Below are 393 nucleotides of genomic sequence, written 5' to 3'. Positions count from 1 at the left end.
TGAAAATAAAGTCTGTAATAATGCCAAGACGTGCTTCACAGTCATGGTGAGGATTAAATGAGATGAACATGTAGTACCTAGGACACAGCATTTGCCTAGTACCAGTGGGTTATTGTCATGTCACAGATGAGCAAACTAAGAAAGGAAATTGCTTGGGCTCATGTATATAGTGAGTGGAGAGTCAGGAGTCTGACTCCCAGCCCCAGGAACCACTAGGCAACCCCACCTCCCAAACATGTGAGTGTTGATTAATTTGACAGAAAAACATAGGAGACAAAGCTGAGTGTGGCAAAATTCCCCAACCCGTGGAGATCAGGGAAGACTTCCTGGAGGAAGTAAACCTTGAGCAAAATCCTAATGGATAAATAGGAGTTGGCAGAGAGAAGTAGGAGG

Source organism: Cynocephalus volans, chromosome 10 (genome assembly GCF_027409185.1).
Source record: "Cynocephalus volans isolate mCynVol1 chromosome 10, mCynVol1.pri, whole genome shotgun sequence".
NCBI lineage: Eukaryota > Metazoa > Chordata > Mammalia > Dermoptera > Cynocephalidae > Cynocephalus > Cynocephalus volans.
Note: the sequence above shows the minus strand (reverse complement) of the source record.